At 43.9% G+C, this 24690-nt stretch overlaps 1 pseudogene across 1 annotated transcript in view; it reads right to left on the reverse strand.

Moving 5' to 3' along the window:
* Window positions 1-9760: 9760 nt before the first annotated feature.
* LOC123991145 overlaps window positions 9761-24690 on the reverse strand; it is a 52337-nt pseudogene continuing 37407 nt past the window's right edge. Inside the window, exons 14-16 of the transcript XR_006830758.1 lie at window positions 13944-14176; window positions 11644-11811; window positions 9761-9928 (exon numbers count right to left, since the gene is read on the reverse strand). The product of XR_006830758.1 is annotated as an integrin beta-1-like (transcript). The remainder of the gene's footprint in view (window positions 9929-11643; window positions 11812-13943; window positions 14177-24690) is intronic.

Consider the following 24690-nt stretch of genomic DNA (forward strand, 5'->3'; position numbering starts at 1 on the left):
GGATGGATTTTATTGTCTATGTTTTGTAATCAACTGTTTGTCATCATATTTCCTTTCATCAAGAACATTATCAGGTCTTGATTGTATTTATATATCTAAACAGTAGCCCTTGTGGAACTTTCTTCCAAAGAAATACAGGATAAATAGATAGAAAATGAACCCCAGGCAGTATCTTTTATCAGCTAAAGCCAACCAAGCACATCCATAAGAACTGCCAGGTGGCCAAGTTTGCAGGCCAAGGATTGAGTTTGGGAAACAATCTATGCCTGAAGCTATCTGGTATGCAGACGTGAAGATTCTGGCTCTCATTTCCTTCTTATAAACTCAGCAAAAAAAGAAATGTTCTCTCATAGTCAATTGCATTTATTTTCAGCAAACTTAACACATGTAAATATTTGTATGATTATAACAAGATTCAACAACTGAGACATAAACTGAACAAGTTCCACAGACATGAGACTGATAGAAATGGAATAATGTGCCCCTGAACAAAGAGGGGGGGGGGGGGGGTTGAGATGCAGTGAGATGTTACCCCACTCTTCCACCAAGGCACCTGCGAGTTCTGGGGGGAATGGCCCTAGCCCTCACCCTCTGATCCAACAGGTCCCAGACGCTCCGGGCTCTTCGCTGGCCATGGCAGAACACTGACATTCCTGTCTTGCAGGAAATCACGCACCGAATGAGCAGTATGCATGGTGGCATTGTCATGCTGGTCATGTCAGGATGAGCCTGCAGGAAGGGTACCACATGAGGGAGGAGGTTGTCTTCCCTGTAACGCACAGAGTTGAGATTGCCTGCAATAACAACAAGCTCAGTCCGATGATGCTGCGACACACTGCCCCATACCATGACGGACCCTCCACCTCCAAATCGATCCTGCTCCAGAGTATAGGCCTCGGTGTAATGCTCATTCCTTCGACGATAAACACGAATCTGACCATCACCCCTGGTGAGACAAAACCACGATTCATCAGTGAAGAGCACTTTTTACCAGTCCTGTCTGGTCCAGCGACGGTGGGTTTGTGCCCATAGGCAACGTTGTTGCCGGTGATGTCTGGTGAGGACCTGCCTTTCAACAGGCCTACAAGCCCTCAGTCCAGCCTTTTTCAGCCTATTGCAGACAGTCTGAGCACTGATGGAGGGATTGTGGGTTCTTGGTGTAACTCGGGCAGTTGTTGTTGTCATCATGTACCTGTCCTGCAGGTGTGATGTTCAAGACCTTCCGGGTTGGAGCGAGTGGTCGCATCGGAACTTCGCTCCCGCGGGTAGTATAACTTTTTCATTACATTTCATTATATTTCATTATAGCACAACGGTTTGATTTGTCTAATCTTAGCAATTTCTTCTCAGCTAGCTACATAGCCGTCTTTGTATCAAAGATAATTGCGCAATTATCGTATTTCGCCGTCCTAACGTAGTCTTCACTAGCCAGCTAGCTAACGTCCACTGATTAGCTGCACTGGGAAAACTATTACACTCAACTGAACGACTTGATTAGTGTAGTGTTAGCTAGCTACATAGCTGTCTTTGCTGTCTTCGTATCTTCGTATCCAAGATAATTGTGTTGTTTAGGTTTAGAGTGTGTAGTCTTAGAGTGATTATCTTAATTTACCGAGGTTAGCTAGCCAGCTATTTGTCGTCCTTAACGTAGGAGACTCTGCTAGCTAGCCAACGCTAGCCAACGTCTTCTGAATAGAACTCAACAACCCGGTCGCATTCACAGGTAGTATCACATTTTCACTTCATTTCATTACAGTACAACGGTTTGATTTGTTTGATAGTAGCTAGCTACATAGCCGTCTTTGTATCAAAGATAATTGTGTAGTCTAGAGCGATTTTCTAGGTTAGCTAGCCAGCCATTGTCGTTCTTTTAACGCAACGTAACGTAAACAATACTGCTAGCTAGCCAGCTAGCCCCCGAATAGCAACACTGCAGAAACTATTACACTCAACGGAACGACTTGATTAGTGTAGTGTCAACAACGCACCCACTGCCAGCTAGCCTACTTCAGCAGTACTGTATCATTTTAATCATTTTAGTCAATAAGATTCTTGCTACGTAGCTTAACTTTCTGAACATTCGAGACGTGTAGTCCACTTGTCATTCCAATCTCCTTTGCATTAGCGTAGCCTCTTCTGTAGCCTGTCAACTATGTGTCTGTTTATCCCTGTTCTCTCCTCTCTGCACAGACCATACAAACGCTCCACACCGCGTGGCCGCGGCCACCCTACTCTGGTGGTCCCAGCGCGCACGACCCACGTGGAGTTCCAGGTCTCCGGTAGCCTCTGGAACTGCCAATCTGCGGTCAACAAGGCAGAGTTCATCTCAGCCTATGCCTCCCTCCAGTCCCTCGACTTCTTGGCACTGACGGAAACATGGATCACCACAGACAACACTGCTACTCCTACTGCTCTCTCTTCGTCCGCCCACGTGTTCTCGCACACCCCGAGAGCTTCTGGTCAGCGGGGTGGTGGCACCGGGATCCTCATCTCTCCCAAGTGGTCATTCTCTCTTTCTCCCCTTACCCATCTGTCTATCGCCTCCTTTGAATTCCATGCTGTCACAGTTACCAGCCCTTTCAAGCTTAACATCCTTATCATTTATCGCCCTCCAGGTTCCCTCCGAGAGTTCATCAATGAGCTTGATGCCTTGATAAGCTCCTTTCCTGAGGACGGCTCACCTCTCACAGTTCTGGGCGACTTTAACCTCCCCACGTCTACCTTTGACTCTTTCCTCTCTGCCTCCTTCTTTCCACTCCTCTCCTCTTTTGACCTCACCCTCTCACCTTCCCCCCCTACTCACAAGGCAGGCAATACGCTCGACCTCATCTTTACTAGATGCTGTTCTTCCACTAAACTCATTGCAACTCCCCTCCAAGTCTCCGACCACTACCTTGTATCCTTTTCCCTCTCGCTCTCATCCAACACCTCCCACACTGCCCCTACTCGGATGGTACCGCGCCGTCCCAACCTTCGCTCTCTCTCCCCCGCTACTCTCTCCTCTTCCATCCTATCATCTCTTCCCTCCGCTCAAACCTTCTCCAACCTATCTCCTGATTCTGCCTCCTCAACCCTCCTCTCCTCCCTCTCTGCATCCTTTGACTCTCTATGTCCCCTATCCTCCAGGCCGGCTCGGTCCTCCCCTCCCGCTCCGTGGCTCGATGACTCATTGCGAGCTCACAGAACAGGGCTCCGGGCAGCCGAGCGGAAATGGAGGAAAACTCGCCTCCCTGCGGACCTGGCATCCTTTCACTCCCTCCTCTCTACATTTTCCTCCTCTGTCTCTGCTGCTAAAGCCACTTTCTACCACGCTAAATTCCAAGCATCTGCCTCTAACCCTAGGAAGCTCTTTGCCACCTTCTCCTCCCTCCTGAATCCTCCTCCCCCCTCCCTCTCTGCAGATGACTTCGTCAACCATTTTGAAAAGAAGGTCGACGACATCCGATCCTCGTTTGCTAAGTCAAACGACACCGCTGGTTCTGCTCACACTGCCCTACCCTGTGCTCTGACCTCTTTCTCCCCTTTCTCTCCAGATGAAATCTCGCGTCTTGTGACGGCCGGCCGCCCAACAACCTGCCCGCTTGACCCTATCCCCTCCTCTCTTCTCCAGACCATTTCCGGAGACCTTCTCCCTTACCTCACCTCGCTCATCAACTCATCCCTGACTGCTGGCTACGTCCCTTCCGTCTTCAAGAGAGCGAGAGTTGCACCCCTTCTGACAAAAACCTACACTCGATCCCTCCGATGTCAACAATTACAGACCAGTATCCCTTCTTTCTTTTCTCTCCAAAACTCTTGAACGTGCCGTCCTCGGCCAGCTCTCCCGCTATCTCTCTCTGAATGACCTTCTTGATCCAAATCAGTCAGGTTTCAAGACTAGTCATTCAACTGAGACTGCTCTCCTCTGTATCATGGAGGCGCTCCGCACTGCTAAAGCTAACTCTCTCTCCTCTGCTCTCATCCTTCTAGATCTATCGGCTGCCTTCGATACTGTGAACCATCAGATCCTCCTCTCCACCCTCTCCGAGTTGGGCATTTCCGGCGCGGCCCATGCTTGGATTGCGTCCTACCTGACAGGCCGCTCCTACCAGGTGGCGTGGCGAGAATCTGTCTCCTCACCACGCGCTCTCACCACTGGTGTCCCCCAGGGCTCTGTTCTTGGCCCTCTCCTATTCTCGCTATACACCAAGTCACTTGGCTCTGTCATAACCTCACATGGTCTCTCCTATCATTGCTATGCAGACGACACACAATTAATCTTCTCCTTTCCCCCTTCTGACGACCAGGTGGCGAATCGCATCTCTGCATGTCTGGCAGACATATCAGTGTGGATGACGGATCACCACCTCAAGCTGAACCTCGGCAAGACAGACGGAGCTGCTCTTCCTCCCGGGGAAGGACTGCCCGTTCCATGATCTCGCCATCACGGTTGACAACTCCATTGTGTCCTCCTCCCAGAGCGCCAAGAACCTTGGCGTGATCCTGGACAACACCCTGTCGTTCTCAACCAACATCAAGGCGGTGGCCCGTTCCTGTAGGTTCATGCTCTACAACATCCGCAGAGTACGACCCTGCCTCACACAGGAAGCGGCGCAGGTCCTAATCCAGGCACTTGTCATCTCCCGTCTGGATTACTGCAACTCGCTGTTGGCTGGGCTCCCTGCCTGTGCCATTAAACCCCTTCAACTCATCCAGAACGCCGCAGCCCGTCTGGTGTTCAACCTTCCCAAGTTCTCTCACGTCACCCCGCTCCTCCGTTCTCTCCACTGGCTTCCAGTTGAAGCTCGCATCCGCTACAAGACCATGGTGCTTGCCTACGGAGCTGTGAGGGGAACGGCACCTCAGTACCTCCAGGCTCTGATCAGGCCCTACACCCAAACAAGGGCACTGCGTTCATCCACCTCTGGCCTGCTCGCCTCCCTACCACTGAGGAAGTACAGCTCCCGCTCAGCCCAGTCAAAACTGTTCGTTGCGCTGGCCCCCCAATGGTGGAACAAACTCCCTCACGACGCCAGGACAGCGGAGTCAATCACCACCTTCCGGAGACACCTGAAACCCCACCTCTTTAAGGAATACCTAGGATAGGATAAGTAATCCCTCTCACCCCCCCCCTTTAAGATTTAGATGCACTATTGTAAAGTGACTGTTCCACTGGATGTCATAAGGTGAATGCACCAATTTGTAAGTCGCTCTGGATAAGAGCGTCTGCTAAATGACTTAAATGTAAATGTAAATGTAAATGTAAATGGATGTACCGATCCTGTGCAGGTGTTGTTACACGTGGTCGGCCACTGCAAGGACGATCAGCTGTCTGTCCTGTCTCCCAGTAGCGCTGTCTTAGGTGTCTCACAGTACGTACATAGCAAATTATTGCCCTGGCCACATCTGCAGTCATCATGCCATCTTGCAGCATGCCCAAGGCATGTTCACGCAGATGAGCAGGGACCCTGGGCATCTTTCTTTTGGTGTTTTTCAGAGTCAGTAGAAAGGCCTCTTTAGTGTCCTAAGTTTTCATAACTGTGACCTTAATTGCCTACTGTCTGTAAGCTGTAAGCTGTCGTAACAACCGTTCCACCGGTGTATGTTCAATAATTGTTTATGGTTCATTGAACAAGCATGGGAAACAGTGTTTAAACCCTTTACAATGAAGATCTGTGAAGTTATTTGGATTTTTATGAATGATCTCTGAAAGACAGGGTCCTGAAAAGGGTCTGTTTCTTTTTTATCTGAGTTTAGTTTGAGTCTTATCTATATCCCTTTTTATCATATCTAATTTATCATCATGGCAAATTCACACCTACAGTATATGCACAGATTATTATGAGCTGTAATTCAGCATTGTATCATAGTGAATGAGTGAAAGGCAAAAATATTATGTTATAGTTGTTCATAATTTTTTCCTCTAAACTTCATGTTTTTACTCTGTTGAGTCTCCTTGTGGCCCTTTCAGTCATTGCACAGGGGAACAGCAACATATGCCAAGTTATTGTTGCTTTTTGAAAACTCCTGATTTAGTTGGTCTATTCTTTAATCCTACTTTTTGCATAGTAAAAACACAAATGAATACTTGCCATCTTGTCTGGATTTTGAAGCCAAAATACTACGGAGGCAATTGACAATGACCCAGGTCACAATCACATGGAAATCATGAGAAACATATACAGAAAGACATCCAGTAGTCAGACTCAAGCCCCCACAGTGACGTACGTGTTGCTTTTGGCAGTGTGGATCTTAAGGGTCTATCAGAGTAACAAAGGTGTGTATGCACAGCAGTCTTCTAGAATTTTGGACCGTTGGTATTCATACTTTCAAACTGTCAGTGCAGCTCATTTTATTTCTCCAACTGTCAACACATTAGATTGAACAGATGTGTACCGGTAGATTTTTTTGGTTGGTAGGCTAATTGGGGGGAGGTGGGTGTTCAGGCTGTGCGTCCCCCAAAGATGGCGGTCTGTGAGCTGGTACCTATGTCACAATAGGACACTGGACTACCATGTCTCTCGGGGGGGGGGGGGGGGAACAAAACTAATTCTGATTGGCTGGTTCTGGCTCCCTAGTGGGTGGGCCTATGCCCTCCTAGGCCCACTGATGGCTTCACCCATGCCCAGTCATAGGAAATCCATAGATTAGGGCATCATTTATTCATTTAAATGGACTGATTTCCATATATGAACTGTAACTCAGCAAAACCTTTGAAATTGTTGCATGCTGCGCTTATATTTTTGTTCAGAATTGTACCGGATCGGACCCTTCTTTTCCTCCAGAACAGCCTGGATGTTTTTTGGTTGTCGCACCATTTTCAGTAAACACTAGACACAAGCCCAGAAGGGCGGACGTTTCTGAGATACTGGATCTGACGTGCCTGTCACCGACGATCATACCACGCTCTAAGTCGCTTTGGTCACTCGTTTTGCCCATTCTAACGTTCAATCGAACAGTAACTAAATGCCTTGATGCCTGCTTTATAAGGCCACGAGACTCACAGTCTGTATGCCAGCTTCCTTTGCTATTGCACCTGCCGAACACCTGCTCTCGCCACCGTTAACAGAACTTCAGGAGAACAGTGCCTGACAGGTGGGGGCGATGGACAGTAACTCAACAAAATCTTTGAAATTGTTGCATGTTGCGTTTATATTTTTGTTCAGTATAGTACCGGATCGGACCCCCCTTTGCCTCCAGAACAGCCCGAATTCTACAATATTCTGCAAGGTGTTGGAAATGTTCCACAGGGGTGGTCCATGCCGACGCGACGGCATCATGCAGTTACTGCAGATTGAATGGAGGTACATTCATGCTGTGAACAGCCCGTTCCATCTCATCCCAAAGATCTTCTATTGGGTTGAGATCTGGGGACTGTGCAGGCCACTCAAGTAAATTGAACTCGCTGTTATGTTCCAGGCAATATTTTTCCACTCTTCAATTGTCCAGTTTTGGTGATCATGTGCCCACTGGAGCCACTTCTTCTTGTTTTTAGCTGATTGAAGTGGAACCCAGTGTGGTCGTCTGCTGCAATAGCCCATACGTGACAAAGATCGACAAGTTCTGAGTTCCCGAGATGACGTTCTGCACATTGTTGTACTATGCATTTTGTGGCCCGCCTGTTAGGTTACACGATTATTGCCATTCTCCTGCGACCTCTCATCAACAAGCTGTTTTCGCCAACAGGACTGCTGCTGACTGAATGTTTTTTTGGTTGTCGCGCCATTCTCAGTAAATCCTAGTCACTGCCATGCGTGAAAAGCTCAGGAGGGTGGCCGTTTCTGACGCCGCTCTAAGTCGCTTTGGTCACTCGTTTTGCACATTCCGACGTTCAATCGAACAGTAACTACATGCCTCGATGCCTGCTTTATACGGCCAAGTGACTCACTGTCTGTAGGCCAGCTTCCTTAGCTATTACGCCTGCTAAACTCTCGCCGTAGTTAACATAACTTCAGGTAAACTGTGCCTGACAGGTGGTGGTGAAGGACACTGGGAGACTCTCAATGACATACTCCTCACTCACTCTTAACGATCGGCTATGAAAAGTCAACTGACATTTACTCCTGAGGTGCTGACTTGCTGCACCCTCGACAACTACTGTGATTATTATTATTTGACCAATGCTGGTCATTTATGAACATTTGAACATCTTGGTCATGTTCTGTTATAATCTCCACCCGGCACAGCCAGAAGAGGACTGGCCACCCCTCATAGCCTGGTTCCTCTCTAGGTTTCTTCCTAGGTTTTGGCCTTTTTTTTACCGCCACATACTATACTGGAGCGCCCCCACCTCCCAACTGTGTACGGGAGTCCAAGACCAATAGAAGTATAAAGAGAAGTTCCTGCAAATGCAGGAATGCCCCAAAATGCAGGCTGCAATTGCACCCTTCTCGAATATTCGTGACTCATGTTTTGGAAACATAGTTTCAATATTTATTTTATTACACCTTTTTGCCTGCTGCAAGACAAGGCAAAAAGGCTGATCGCTGATGGACACACGCTGAAGAACCTTTCAACAGATAAAGGTTGCGCAACCAATGGTTGTGTGCCACGTCATCGACTGTGCAGTCTGGCACAACATTGCTATAACATAATGTTAGCTGATATGTAAAATACCTATCCAGGCATTGTAAGATCTGACCTGCATAAGCAATGTCTGGGCAGAGGAACACGACCAAGGTAAGTGCTGTACCCTAGCCAACCTACGTTGGATTTGAGAGTTTGAATTGTCTACAGTGTCTTTGGCTTCCCGCTTGATTTTGAATTAAATGTGTCCGCTGTTCCGATTTGCTGCTGCAGCTTTTCAATTGGATGACCTTATTTGTCGGTGTTCCGGTTCAACCGGGGTACCGGGTTAACTTTGGTCCTGTTCCCCTGCTCAGACATTGCATGCATCAACCAAAGGTTGGGCGCCATGTAATTGACTGTGCCATCAGCCCTGTGATTTCAAAAACTAACTTGTATCAGTATGTCTTTAGAACAAATTTCACCATTTTTGACATTGATCAACATGAAACACAATAGTGCAATGATCACTTTCAAAACAATGTAAAAGTTATTCGCACTTCTTCATGCATTATGTTATCTGAGTAAGTTTAAGTTTAGAATCAACCAATGGTTTTCTATGATTGACAATTATGCCAATGTTGAATGTTTATCCTTCAAGCTTGGAAAAGAGACCCTTAAACCCAGACTTGGACCACACACCCACTCCACTGAATAGCAGGCTAGTCATTGCTTTGCAATGCTTGCAGTTAGCCACTGATTCCCTCCAACCCCCTCATTGTTGAATGTGCAATTTCCAACTTGTGTAATGTTTGTCCAATAGCCAATGAGCACCAATACGTTCTCTAATTTCTCTTCATATGACAAGGATTGAAAAGGTTTTGCCAGTAGATTGTCAACTTGATTCATGATGATGACTGCTAGCTTGCTAGCTAAGATTTAGAAAGTGTGATGTTGACATGATCAGTCCAATCAAAGCTACTGTGGATGTAACGTGATTTGAAGTCATTCTATCTGTGGCCAATGACCTTGAGCCTTCTTGGATGGGCACTTCTAATGTAGCTCTATGACAGCACCCAAGGGGCTTGAATTTTTGAGCTCTACCCGTAGATTTTGTTCCGTCACTCACCATGAGTGACAGAACACTGAGCCAATCACTGCACAACTGGAGAACATTACCAACCCCTACGTTCCGTATTTTCCACTGCCTGCCGTACCAACCACAGAAAGCACCAACATTTTGGAGCTGCCTTACTCAAGAAACCAAAAAAGAGAACATGTTTGTATGCAGCTTTAGTAACTCAATGACAATTTTTTGTACATCGTTTGCAAACTGATATGTGACATATATTAATGCTAAAATAACATGCAAAACAGGCAAACAGGTGGAGCTTTGCCTGCCCGTAATGACAGGTCACCACTGCTTGTAGATAGGGATTTCGCCCTGGAAGGCACAAGAGAAACAAGGAGAAAACGTTAGAATTGTAATGTACAGTCAGTCATAATATATCTGTCACATAACATGTCAGTCATATGACAACAGCTGCAACATGAGACAATTTATTAGGGGAAAAAAACGCCACAGCAAAATCAGAGCCATCCATTGAGAATATCAAATGATTATGAAGCATTCTTTGGACAGATCTTTCCAACTGATCGTGCTATCACCTGGATACGTTGCTGTCATTGTGAGTGAGCATTTGTGTTGTCATCCAGGGAACACTTTTAGAAGAGATATCAACAAACGTCACAGTCACAACATGCCATTTCCATCATACTGTAGAATTAAATATGATATAAATACTAAACTTAAACTGAAGTGTACTGGGCCTACACGTGACCACCTGTTAATACTTACCTCCATTTAAACTACTAACAGACAGGACAGCTTGTGTTGACTAACAAAACAATAGATATTGTGGGTTTTAATATCCCCTCATATGGATCTTTCTGCACAGTTTCATCAACTGTCTTATTTGGCTCAAAGAGACCAAATGAAAGACAGAAATAATGAGATGGATGAAGAAGTGACAGTTTACAGTAAGTTGACAAACATACATATAAACAAACAGGAAACCCATGCAGGAAAACAGAGGAGAGGGAAAGTAAACACAAACTTATAGATCCACAGCTTTATGTCCATAGTTTGTATTCTGGAACCTTTTAATGGGGATCTTGTAAATGGGATTCTCTTGCTATGGGTTGAGAGAGTGGGACAGACATTAAGAACAGGAAACAGAGAATGAAATGAAAAGCATGGGTGAAGACAAATGAGAAGGAATGAAAATGATATGACAAAGAAGTGAAAAAATGAATCCCCTGAAAAAGGGGTGTTTCTACATCAGTATCCAGGACTCGGAGGTTGATCATCTCCCTTTGAAAATCATCTTACAGTGCTGGTTATATTCCACTTTAATATGTAACAAGTCAGGTCAGTCTGCTCTTTCATACAGTCATTTAGGTCTGGTGTCTTCTCCATGTACCATAATGAGAGGGCCCAGAAGCCTCAGTGCCCTGCCCATGTCACCAGACCAGAGAGGCTATAACATGTGGCTGGTCTGACTGGGAGTAATCAGGATGAGCTGAATCATTAAGCATTTCAAACCCTGCCAGCTGTCTGGAATTGAACCTCTCCTGCTGTGTGGATAACACGCCACTAGGTTGAAGCATAACACAGAACAAACTAAGCTGCTGTAGCCACTCCCATGAAAAGACAGATGTGTGTCCAGACCTTCGCATTTCAAAAATATTTCCTTTTTTCATAGCTGTATTTTGCACAGAGATGACTTAAAACTACAGGGTTTTATGAACATTTTAAACAAACTGTTGGGTAGGGCTGTGGAAAAATGTGTGTGACATCTTACGAAGTCATCGTCAAAAGCAACAGGTCTGTCATAGTCATCAAAGGTTGAGAGAGAGTAAAACATTTCCAATTCTGTGTTCCTTCAGGAGTCTGTTCTCTGTGTAAGAGATTCACACAGTGGCCATATCTATAACACCAGTTGTCCACATCTCAATCAACCTACTGAAATTACAGTCAGGGAGAATACAAACTAGGACCTGCAAAAGTACATCATCATCATCCCCATTATGGGCCATAACGAATAGTTCTCCAAAATGGCTTCTTGCGTCCTGTAACTACCATCTCCACTCCCTTACCGTGTCCCATTTAGCATTCATCTTCTCCTTCTCAAACTTGGCGAACTCTCTCCTGTCGTGGATGATCATGAGCAACTTCCAGATGAGAAGCAAAGCCAGGCCGATCAGCACGATACCCGCCACCATGCCAGCCCACAATGGGGATGATGTCAGAGCCCGTAGGGCAGTCTGGAACACAGGCAGGAACATTCAGTTATCCCAACTTTTATTTATTTATTTGACCATGCAAGTCAATTACTGTAAGAACAAATGCTTATTTACAATAAAGTCCTTCCTGATTTGCATTATATATAGGCCCAGGAACTTTACCTGACCCTGTAAGCTGACTAGGAAAAACTACAAGTAGAGCCTAGAATTTTTCCTAGTCAGGTCAAAAACTCCTAGCTCTAATCATAAAACGACTTAATAGACAAACAAATAACCTCCCTTTTCACTGTAATATCCTCAGTCACAATGACATAGTAGGCTGTATGTAATATCCTCAGTCACAATGACATAGTAGGCTGTATGTAATATCCTCAGTCACAATGACATAGTAGGCTGTATGTAATATCCTCAGTCACAATGACATAGTAGGCTGTATGTAATATCCTCAGTCACAATGACATAGTAGGCTGTATGTAATATCCTCAGTCACAATGACATAGTAGGCTGTATGTAATATCCTCAGTCACAATGACATAGTAGGATGTATGTAATATCCTCAGTCACAATGACATAGTAGGATGTATGTAATATCCTCAGTCACAATGACATAGTAGGATGTATGTAATATGCTCAGTCACAATGACATAGTAGGATGTATGTAATATCCTCAGTCACAATGACATAGTAGGATGTATGTAATATCCTCAGTCACAATGACATAGTAGGATGTATGTAATATCCTCAGTCACAATGACATAGTAGGATGTATGTAATATCCTCAGTCACAATGACATAGTAGGATGTATGTAATATCCTCAGTCACAATGACATAGTAGGATGTATGTAATATCCTCAGTCACAATGACATAGTAGGATGTATGTAATATGCTCAGTCACAATGACATAGTAGGATGTATGTAATATCCTCAGTCACAATGACATAGTAGGATGTATGTAATATCCTCAGTCACAATGACATAGTAGGCTGTATGTAATATCCTCAGTCACAATGACATAGTAGGATGTATGTAATATCCTCAGTCACAATGACATAGTAGGATGTATGTAATATCCTCAGTCACAATGACATAGTAGGATGTATGTAATATGCTCAGTCACAATGACATAGTAGGCTGTATGTAATATCCTCAGTCACAATGACATAGTAGGATGTATGTAATATGCTCAGTCACAATGACATAGTAGGATGTATGTAATATCCTCAGTCACAATGACATAGTAGGATGTATGTAATATGCTCAGTCACAATGACATAGTAGGCTGTATGTAATATCCTCAGTCACAATGACATAGTAGGATGTATGTAATATCCTCAGTCACAATGACATAGTAGGCTGTATGTAATATCCTCAGTCACAATGACATAGTAGGCTGTATGTAATATGTACAGTCACAATGACATAGTAGGCTGTATGTAATATGTACAGTCACAATGACATAGTAGGCTGTATGTAATATGCTCAGTCACAATGACATAGTAGGCTGTATGTAATATGCTCAGTCACAATGACATAGTAGGCTGTATGTAATATGCTCAGTCACAATGACATAGTAGGCTGTATGTAATATGCTCAGTCACAATGACATAGTAGGATGTATGTAATATCCTCAGTCACAATGACATAGTAGGCTGTATGTAATATGCTCAGTCACAATGACATAGTAGGCTGTATGTAATATGCTCAGTCACAATGACATAGCAGGCTGTATGTAATATGCTCAGTCACAATGACATAGTAGGCTGTATGTAATATGCTCAGTCACAATGACATAGTAGGCTGTATGTAATATGTACAGTCACAATGACATAGTAGGCTATATGTCATATGCTCATTCACAATGACATAGTAGGCTGTATGTAATATCCTCAGTCACAATGACATAGTAGGCTGTATGTAATATGCTCAGTCACAATGACATAGTAGGCTGTATGTAATATGCTCAGTCACAATGACATAGTAGGCTGTATGTAATATGCTCAGTCACAATGACATAGTAGGATGTATGTAATATCCTCAGTCACAATGACCTAGCAGGCTGTATGTAATATCCTCAGTCACAATGACATAGTAGGCTGTATGTAATATCCTCAGTCACAATGACATAGCAGGCTGTATGTAATATGCTCTCACCTAGTGGTTCCACCACATGGACCTCCTTCTCTGACTTTTTGTTGACAGCGTAGGTGTAGTAGAACCAGCAGTCGTTGGTATCCCTCTCCTTACAGTGCATCAGGGGGAAGGCCTGTCCTGGCTGAGGCAGCTTGTCCCTGTCCTTCACCTTGATCAGGTTGAAGTTGCTACAGTCTCTCTCACACGTGTCCTTCTTCTCCCCCGTCCCAAAGGCCCTGCACTGAACACACTCCCTGTGGAAGACAGGACATTGACATGTAACTCTGTACAGATGGAGTAACACACGCAGGTAGTCTCGCATTGTGATGCTTGATAAACTTGTGACATATTCACTAGTAGGGCTGTGGCGGTCACAAAATGTATTGTCAAGCAAATAACTGTCGGTCTCATGGTAATTGATGCTAATTAAAACACATTTATCATCTCCTGGCTTCCACACTTACAAACCACTGATGCAGACCTTTGGAACATCTACATTTTAAAAAATCTAATAAATCCATGTAATATAGCCTACACCTTCACAATAAATCCATTATTTATTTTAAACAGGTTTAAAGAAACATGATATGAAAATACAGTCTATTTCAGAAGAACAGAATAGCATACTCTCAGTTGTCCTTATGTTAGGTCCTGATCTGGCTATGATAAATGGATATGGGCTACAAAGATTTGCTTAGAATTCCGTGGCATTATTTTCTATTATTTCATAGTATCAAATCAAATCAAATGTATTTATATAGCCCTTCGTACATCAGCTGATATCTCAAAGTGCTGTTCAGAAACCCAGCCTAAAACCCCAAACAGCAAGCAATGCAGGTGTAGAAGCACAAAGAATACAATGAATGCAATGCTCGTGCAAAAGCACAAAAGCACTATGTCAATCTACTATCCCCCACAGTGCAAAAGTTGACCTATTCTATTCTGTGCGAGAAATAAATATTCCAAATAAAGTCTGTGACATTTGTGGGATGCGATAGATCCCAAATTAATACAACCACAAGCATCAAAAAACATTTTTCAAGCTAAATGGCTAACGCAACAGATTAGAAAGTTTAGCATTAAATATTGCCCGGATATTCCATTACCGGGAAAACACCATTATTAAAACTGACCGCTAATGCGATTACGCATGTAATGCTTTTATTAGAAAGGTGCATTTTTATGGTGAAAATTATCTTCCCCAAAATTGAAACTCACGTGCTCCTTATGTATGCCAGTTAGGCTCTACACCCCTTGTAAAGCGGATTAATGTGCTTAATTTTAAGAAGTTATTTGGCCACTTTAGTTGTGATACAAACCTTATCAAAACATATAGGCCTATGGTCTAGGCTACATGAGGTGTGTGACTATGATTAGAAAAAGTCATAAAAACAAGGCATTGTTTCTTGCCTTATGCTGGGCATCATTCACAAGTGATAACATATAATTCACAAGTTATTGGCTAATATTGCCACCCATCAGACTATTCTTGATTTAATCTGGTCTTTACATAAACTAAATACATGTGTGAAATTATTTTTTATTTAAAACTGGACCATTATCATGCACCGGTCTCAGAACGGGGGCAGTGGGATAAAAAAATACATGTAAATACACCACGTTTTTCCCCTGGTTCATTTTCATGCCAACCAGGTAGGCTATACTCCTCTTGTAAAGAGAAGCAATGTTCTTAATATTAGGAAAGTTGAGAAAAAAATACAGTAGGCCTAACCTATAGAAAGCTGATGAGATACTCCTCTTTTTAATAGAGGACACGACTCACGCAAATGCATAGCCTATAGAAATGTTGCACAACATTGGGGTGGCAGGTAGCGTAGTGGTTAGAGCGTTGGATTAGTAACCAAAAGGTTGTAAAATCAAATCCCCGAGCTGACAAGATAAATAAAAATCTGTCCTTCTGCCTCTGAACAAGGCTGTCATTGAAAATAAGAATTTGTTATTAACCTCTTTCAGCTAGGTAGCACTAGTTTTATGTTTGGAAAAATAACGTTCCCAATGTAAATGGCCTATTTCTCAGGCTCATATGCTAGAACATGCATATAATTGACAGATTAGGATAGAAAACACTCTAAAGTTTCCAAAACTGTAAAAATATTGTCTGTTAGTATAACAGAACTGATATTGCAAGCGAAACCCTGAGGAAAATCAAACCAGGAAGTGGCTTCAGTACCATAGCCTGCCTTTGCTCCATTTAAAGGGATATCAACCAGATTCCTTTTCCGATCGCTTCCTCAAGGTGTCAACAGTCTTTAGACATCGTTTCAGGCTTTTATTTTGAAAAATGAGCAAGAAAGATAACATTAACATCGCATCATTGTATGGCTGGGTGCCAGCAGCGTTTTGTATGCGCAACAGAGCTTGGGCGGCCATTGCCTTTCTCTCTCCTACTGAAAAAGACAGTTGCGATTGATATATTATTGATTATATATTTGAAAAACAACCTGAGGATTGATTATAAAAAACTTTTGACATGTTTCTGTGGACATTACGGATACTATTTGTAATTTATGTCTGCGTTGTCGTGACCGCTCTTTCCTGTGGATTTCTAAACATAACGCGCCAAACAAACGGAGGTATTTTGGATATAAAAATCATCTTTATGGAACAAAAGGAACATTTATTGTGTAACTGGGAGTCTCGTGAGTGAAAACATCCGAAGATCATCAAAGGTAAACGATTAATTTGATTGCTTTTCTGATTTTCGTGACCAAGCTACTTTGATGCTAGGTGTTCAAAATGTTTTGTCGAGTGATCGATAAACTTTCATAAACGCTTGGTTTGCTTTCGCTGTATAGCATATTTTCAAAATCTGGCACGACAGGTGGATTAACAAAATGCTAAACTGCGTTTTGCTATATTGCACTTGTGATTTCATGAATATAAATATTTTTAGTAATATTATTTGAATGTGGCGCTATACAATTCAGCGGTTGTTGATGACAATTATCCCGCTAAAGGGATGGGTAGCGTCAAGAAGTTTTAACTGACTTGTTAAATAAGATGGGCAATCATGAAGTGTTTGATTAGATTTTGCATTTGTCAGAGTGATTAGAGGGACAATAGAGTGCTGAATACCAGGCAGTTAACAAGTTTGGTAGGCTACTAATGACCATTAGCAGCATCAGAGCTTAGAGAAGCCTAAATACCGTGACTAAACGGTCACGTGGAATTTGACTGCCTTCATGACTTGTGACCGCCACACCGGCGGTCACATGGTCACCGCAACAGCCCTATTCACTCGTCTACTGGAATGCAAGAAAGCTGGATATTGAGGTTCCACTCCACATGCAGGTGTTTGTAGTGGACAATGCTGTACCCGTTCCACAACTACTGGTTTTAGATATCACAGTTGTGTCTAGACTTTTGATTGGTCCTCTATCTTGGAATTATCAGAAGAAAGCAAACTAAGGTCAAAATAATAATTGAGGTTAAGACGGATAAAGGAAGACATCTCTTTATGCCTACTTTAAAAGGTTAAGAGGCATTAAACTCAGGCTGAGGAAAAAGACAAGGAACCGGTCCCTCAGATTAACAAAAAATAAAAAGCAGAATTCATTTCAACCATCACAACAAACCTTTATGTAATCCACCCATAACATTCCCAGAAGGAAATACTATCACGACTTAGGATAACCCAGGGGCAAGCAAAAGGACAGGTTGAGGGCAGGCAGAGCTTCGTAGTACAAGGCAGAGTCAAAAAGGGACAGACCGACAGGCAGGTTCAGGGCAGGCGGAAAGGTCGGAACGGGGAAGACTAGAAAACAAGAACTCGAGAACAGGAGTAATGGGACGCTGGTAAGAGCTGACAAAACAAGACAAACAGAAAACGCAGGTATAAATACAAAGGGGATAATGGGGAAGAATAGGACACTTGGTGGGGGGTGGAGACAAGCACAAGACAGGTGAAACAGATCAGGGTTTGACAAATACAGCATATGAAGAATTTAAATCCAAATTGCTATATATACACAGTACATTTTCAGAAATGTTGGTAAAGTAGCTTTTATTGTTTTCAGAAATTCTGAAAGAGATTGGTGTGTATTTTCACTATCTAATCATGGCACAGGGTTGGTCAATGACAACCATGTGTTTGTTTAACCAGGCTGTTAGCCTGCTTAGTGGAGTCTGCCACTAGCACAGTGTGGTCAGCTCAGCTATCCCCATTGAGACCGTGTCTGTGCCTCGACCAAGGTTGAGCACATGGCGGTGTTCGCCTTAGAAATCTCACTAGAATAAAGACCTCCTCCATTCCTGACATTATTGAAAGAGATCGTGATACCTCACATCTCAAAATAGGGCTACTTAATGTTAGATCCCTTACTTCAAAGGCAGTTATAGTCAATGAACTAATCACTGATCATAATCTTGATGTGATTGGCCTGATGAAACATGGCTTAAGCCTGATGAATTTACTGTGTTAAATGAGGCCTCACCTCCTGGTTACACTAGTGACCATATCCCCCATGCATCCCGCAAAGGCGGAGGTGTTGCTAACATTTACGATAGCAAATTTCAATTTACAGAAAAAAACGATGTTTTCATCTTTTGAGTCTCTAGTCATGGAATCTATGCAGCCTACTCAATCACTTTTTATAGCTACTGTTTACAGGCATCCTGGGCCATATACAGCGTTCCTCACTGAGTTCCCTGAATTCCTATCGGATCTTGTAGTCATAGCAGATAATATTCAAATTTTTATTGACTCTAATATTCACATAGAAAAGTCCACAGACCCACTCCAAAAGGCTTTCGGAGCCATCATCAACTCTGGGTTGGGTTTTGTCCAACATGTCTCTGGACCTATTCACTGCCACAGTCATACTCTGGACCTAGTTCTGTCCCATGGAATAAATCGTTAATGTTTTTCCTCATAATCCTGGACTACCACCATTTTATTAAGTTTGCAATCGCAACAAATAATCTGCTCAGACACCAACCAAGGACCATCAAAAGTTGTGCTATAAATTCTCAGACTGTCATGTATTGTATTGTCATGTCTTGTCCCTGTGCTTTCTCTTCTCTTTGTTTCCCCCTGCTGGTCGTATTGTTTCTTTCTCTCTCTTTATCCCTCTCTCTCTCTATCGTTCCGTTCCTGCTTCCAGCTGTTCCTCATTCTCCTAACGACCTTGTTTACTCTTTCACACCTGTCCCCTATTTTGCCCTCTGATTAAGTCTCTATTTCTCTCTCTGTTTCTGCTTCTGTCCTTGTCGGATTCTTGTTTGCGTTGCCTTTGTTCCGTCCTGTTGTATTCTGCCTCGTCATCAGATACTGCGTGTGAGCAGGTGTCTCTATCCGCTACGGCCCGCGCCTACCCGAAGGGACCTGCAGTCTGTTGCCGCTAGCCCTGCAACTCTCCTCAACAACTAGAAGGGGGACTCTCCTGTTAAACTAGAGGATTTGTGTTTTCCCTGTTTGGACTTCCCCTGTAATGATTGAGGATTATGTTTTCCCTGTTTGGACATTAAAAGACTCTGTTTCTGTTATATCGCTTTTGGGTCCTCACTCACCTGCATAACACAGACAACCCAAAGATTAATTGATGCCCTTCCAGACTCCCTCTGCCTACCCAAGGACATCAGAGGACAAAAGTCAGTTAAGCACCTAACTGAGGAACACAATTTAACCAAGTGCAATACCCTAGAATCAGTTGCACCCCTAAAAGCTAAAAACATTGGTCATAAGAAACTAGCTCCCTGGTATACAGAAAATACCCAAGCTCTGAAGCAAGCTTCCAGAAAATTGGAACGGAAATGGCGCCACACCAAACTGGTGGAATGGAATGGAAGTCTTCTGACTAGTTTGGAAAGACAGTCCCGTGAAGTATCGAAGAGCCCTCACTGCTGCCCGATCATCCTATTTTTCCAACTTAATTGAGGAAAATAAGAACAATCCTAAATGTCTTTTTTATACTGTCGCAAGGCTAACTAAAAAGCAGCATTCCCCAAGAGAGGATGGCTTTCACTTCAGCAGTAATAAATTCATGAACTTCTTTGAGGAAAAGATCATGATCATTAGAAAGCAAATTAAGGACTCCTCTTTTAAATCTGCGTATTCCTCCAAAGCTCAGTTGTCCTGAGTCTGCACAACTCTTCCAGGACCTAGGATCAAGAGAGACGCTCAAGTGTTTTAGTACTATATCTCTTGACACAATGATGAAAATAATCATGGCCTCTAAACCTTCAAGCTGCATACTGGACCCTATTCCAACTAAACTACTGAAAGAGCTGCTTCCTGTGCTTGGCCCTCCTATGTTGAACATAATAAATGGCTCTCTATCCCCCGGAAGTGTACCAAAAACTCTAAAAGTGTAACACTAAAGCCTCTCTTGAAAAAGCCAAACTTGGACCCAGAAAAAAAAACTATATCGAATCTTCCATTCCTCTCAAAAATTTTAGAAAAAGATGTTGCGCAGCAACTCACTGCCTTCCTGAAGACAAACAATGTATACGAAATGCTTCAGTCTGGTTTCAGAACACATCATAGCATGCAGACTGCACTTGTGAAGGTGGTAAATGACCTTTTAATGGTGTCAGACCGAGGCTCTGCATCTGTCCTCGTGCTCCTAGACCTCAGTGCTGCTTTTGATAACATCAATCACCAAATTCTTTTGGAGAGATTGGAAACCCAAATTGGTCTACACGGACAAGTTCTGGCCTGGTTTAGATCTTATCTGTCGGAAAGATATCAGTTTGTCTCGGTGAATGGTTTGTCCTCTGACAAATCAACTGTAAATTTCGGTGTTCCTCAAGGTTCTGTTTTAGGACCACTATTGTTTTCACTATATAATTTACCTCTTGGGGATGTCATTTGAAAACATAATGTTAACTTTCACTGCTATGTGGATGACACACAGCTTTACATTTCAATGAAACCAAAATTGCCCTTGCAAGAAGCCTGTATTTCAGACATAAGGAAGTGGATGGCTGAAAACGTTCTACTTTTAAACTCGGACAAAACAGAGATGCTTGTTCTAGGTCCCAAGAAACAAAGAGATCTTCTGTTGAATTTGACAATTAATCTTGATGGTTGACAGTCGTCTCAAATAAAACTGTGAAGGACCTCGGCGTTACTCTGGACCCTGATTTCTCTTTTGACGAACATATCAAGACTGTTTCAAGGACAGCTTTTTTTCCATCTACGTAACATTGCAAAAATCAGAAACTTTCTGTCCAAAAATTATGCAGAAAAATGAATCCATGCTTTTGTTACTTCTAGGTTAGACTACTGCAATGCTCTACTTTCCGGCTACCCGGATAAAGCACTAAATAAACTTCAGTTAGTGCTAAATACGGCTGCTAGAATCCTGACTAGAACCAAAACATTTGATCATATTACTCCAGTACTAACCTCCCTACATGGGCTTCCTGTTAAGGCAAGGGCTGATTTCAAGAAGATATCCCGCTAGTGGTGTGGGGGCTGTGCTTTGGCAAAGTGGGTGGGGTTATATGCTGCCTGTTTGGCCCTGTTTTAGGCTCGTTTTGATATATCAGCTGACAAATTTGATATTTGGGGAGTTTCACCCATTCTTCTCTCAAGCTCTGTGAGGTTGGATGGGGAGTGTCACTGCACAGCTATTATCAGGTCTCCCCAGAGATGTTTCATCAGGTTCTGGCTGGGCCACTCAAGGACATCCAGAGACTTATCCCAATTCCACTCCTGCGTTAGAAGGTGAACCGTCTGAGGTCCTGAACTCTCTGGACCAGGTTTAATTTGTTTTTTAAATTTTACCTTTATTTAACTAGGCAAGTCTGTTAAGAACAAATTCTTACTTTCAATGACAGTCTATGATGGTTAACTGCCTGTTCAGGAGCAGAACAACAGATGTGTACCTTGTCAGCTCGGGGATTTGAACTTGCAACCTTCCGGTTACAAGTCCACCGCTCTAACCACTAGGCTACTCTGCCGCAATGTTCATCTTTCCCTTGATTCTGACTAGTCTCCCAGTCCCTGCCGCAGAAAAACATCCCCACAGCATGATGCTGCCACCACCATGCTTCACCATAGGGATGGTGCCAAGTTTCCTCCAGACGTGAAGCTTGGCATTCAGGCCAAAGTGTTCAATCTTTGTTTCATCAGACCGGAGAATCTTCTTTCTCATGGTCTGAGAGTCCTTTAGGTGCCTTTTGGCGAACTTCAAGTGGGCTTATACAGTGTGGAGAACAAGTATTTGATACACTGCCGATTTTGCAGGTTTTCCTACTTACAAAGCATGTAGAGGTCTGTAATTTTTATCAGGTATACTTCAACTGTGAGAGACGGAATCTAAAACAAAAATCCAGAAAATCACATTTTTAAGTAATTCATTTGCATTTTATTGCATGACAAGTATTTGATACATCAGAAAAGCAGAACTTAATATTTGGTACAGAAACCTTTGTTTGCAATTACAGAGATCATACATTTCCTGTAGTTACTGACCAGGTTTGCACACACTGCAGCAGGGATTTTGGCCCACTCCTCCATACAGACCTCCAGATCCTTCAGGTTTCGGGGCTGTCGCTGGGCAATACAGTCTTTCAGCTCCCTCCAAAAATTTTCTATTGGGTTCAGGTCTGGAGACTCGTTAGGCCACTCCAGGACCTTGAGATGCTTCTTACAAAGCCACTCATTAGTTGCCCTGGCTGTGTGTTTCGGTTCGTTGTCATGCTGGAAGACCCAGCCACGACCCATCTTTGGTAGGGAGGCTTCTAGGGCCCTGGCTTCCCTATGTCAAGGTGATCGATCCATAACGGATTACTCTATAGAGTTTCGCACTCTTGCTGCCTCTAGTGACTGGAACGAGCCGGCGCTGCTCGCTCATTTTCTGGAGGGACTCCACGCAGAGGTTAAGGATGAGATTCTCTCTCGGGAGGTTCCTTCCAGTGTGGACTCTTTGATTGCACTCGCCATCCGCATAGAACGACGGGTAGATCTTCGTCACCGAGCTCGTGGAAGAGAGCTCGCGTTAACGGGTTTTCCCCTCTCCGCATCGCAACCATCTCCTTCCTCCGGCTCAGAGACTGAGCCCATGCAGCTGGGAGGTATTCGCATCTCGACTAAGGAGAGGGAACGGAGGATCACCAACCGCCTGTGCCTCTATTGCAGATTTGCTGGACATTTTGTCAATTCATGTCCAGTAAAAGCCAGAGCTCATCAGTAAGCGGAGGGCTACTGGTGAGCGCTACTACTCAGGTCTCTCCATCAAGATCCTGTACTACTATGTCGGTCCATCTACGCTGGACCGGTTCGGCTGCTTCATGCAGTGCCTTGATAGACTCTGGGGCTGAGGGTTGTTTTATGGACGAAGCATGGGCTCGGAAACATGACATTCCTCTCAGACAGTTAGGGAAGCCCATGCCCATGTTCGCCTTAGATGGTAGTCATCTCCCCAGTATCAGATAGGAGACACTACCTTTAACCCTCACAGTATCTGGTAACCACAGTGAGACTATTTCCTTTTAGATTTTTCGTTCACCTTTTACACCTGTTGTTTTGGGTCATCCCTGGCTAGTATGTCATAATCCTTCTATTAATTGGTCTAGTAATTCTATCCTATCCTGGAACGTTTCTTGTCATGTGAAGTGTTTAATGTCTGCTATCCCTCCTGTTTCTTCTGTCCCCTCTTCTCAGGAGGAACCTGGTGATTTGACAGGAGTGCCGGAGGAATATCATGATCTGCGCACGGTTTTCAGTCGGTCCAGAGCCAACTCTCTTCCTCCTCACCGGTCGTATGATTGTAGTATTGATCTCCTTCCGGGGACCACTCCCCCTCGGGGTAGACTATACTCTCTGTCGGCTCCCGAACGTAAGGCTCTCGAGGATTATTTGTCTGTTTCTCTTGACGCCGGCACCGTAGTGCCTTCTTCCTCTCCTGCCGGGGCGGGGGTTTTTTTTGTTAAGAAGAAAGACGGTACTCTGCGCCCCTGCGTGGATTATCGAGGGCTGAATGACATAACGGTTAAGAATCGTTATCCGCTTCCCCTTATGTCATCAGCCTTCGAGATTCTGCAGGGAGCCAGGTTCTTTACTAAGTTGGACCTTCGTAATGCTTACCATCTCGTGCGCATCAGAGAGGGGGACGAGTGGAAAACGGCGTTTAACACTCCGTTAGGGCATTTTGAGTACCGGGTTCTGCCTTTTGGTCTCGCTAATGCTCCAGCTGTTTTTCAGGCATTAGTTAATGATGTACTGAGAGACATGCTGAACATCTTTGTTTTTGTCTACCTTGACGATATCCTGATTTTTTCACCGTCACTCGAGATTCATGTTCAGCACGTTCAACGTGTACACCAGCGCCTTTTAGAGAATTGTCTCTAAGTGAAGGCTGAGAAGTGCGCCTTTCATGTCTCCTCCGTCACTTTTCTCGGTTCTGTTATTTCCGCTGAAGGCATTCAGATGGATCCCGCTAAGGTCCAGGCTGTCAGTGATTGGCCCGTTCCAAGGTCACGTGTCGAGTTGCAGCGCTTTCTAGGTTTCGCTAATTTCTATCGGCGTTTCATTCGTAATTTCGGTCAAGTTGCTGCCCCTCTCACAGCTCTTACTTCTGTCAAGACGTGCTTTAAGTGGTCCGGTTCCGCCCAGGGAGCTTTTGATCTCCTCAAGAAGCGTTTTACGTCCGCTCCTATCCTCGTTACTCCTGACGTCACTAAACAATTCATTGTCGAGGTTGACGCTTCAGAGGTGGGCGTGGGAGCCATTCTATCCCAGCGCTTCCAGTCTGACGATAAGGTTCATCCTTGCGCTTATTTTTCTCATCGCCTGTCGCCA

This window comes from Oncorhynchus gorbuscha, linkage group LG12, assembly GCF_021184085.1.
Source record: "Oncorhynchus gorbuscha isolate QuinsamMale2020 ecotype Even-year linkage group LG12, OgorEven_v1.0, whole genome shotgun sequence".
NCBI lineage: Eukaryota > Metazoa > Chordata > Actinopteri > Salmoniformes > Salmonidae > Oncorhynchus > Oncorhynchus gorbuscha.